The sequence below is a fragment of the Chelmon rostratus genome, chromosome 13 (assembly GCF_017976325.1).
Source record: "Chelmon rostratus isolate fCheRos1 chromosome 13, fCheRos1.pri, whole genome shotgun sequence".
NCBI classification, from domain to species: Eukaryota; Metazoa; Chordata; class Actinopteri; order Chaetodontiformes; family Chaetodontidae; genus Chelmon; species Chelmon rostratus.
Genome location: NC_055670.1, coordinates 27,091,893 through 27,092,257, shown reverse-complemented (window position 1 = coordinate 27,092,257; position 365 = coordinate 27,091,893).

Below are 365 nucleotides of genomic sequence, written 5' to 3'. Positions count from 1 at the left end.
TGAGCCAACTGAACCTTGAATCTAACTCTGAGCTAACTGGGCCTAAAAGCTAACTCTGAGCTAACTGGACCTAAAAGCTAACTCTGAGCCAACTGGACCTTGAATCTAACTCTGAGCTAACTGGGCCTAAAAGCTATCTCTGAGCTAACTGGACCTAAAAGCTAACTCTGAGCCAACTGAACCTTGAATCTAATTCTGAGCTAACTGGACCATGAAGCTAACTCTGAGCTAACTGAACCATGAATCTAACTCTGAGTTAACTGGACCATGAATCTAATTTGAGCTTACTGGACCTAATAGCTAACCCTGAGCTAACTAGACCTTGAAGCTAACTCTGAGCTAACTGCACCTTGAAGCTAACTCTG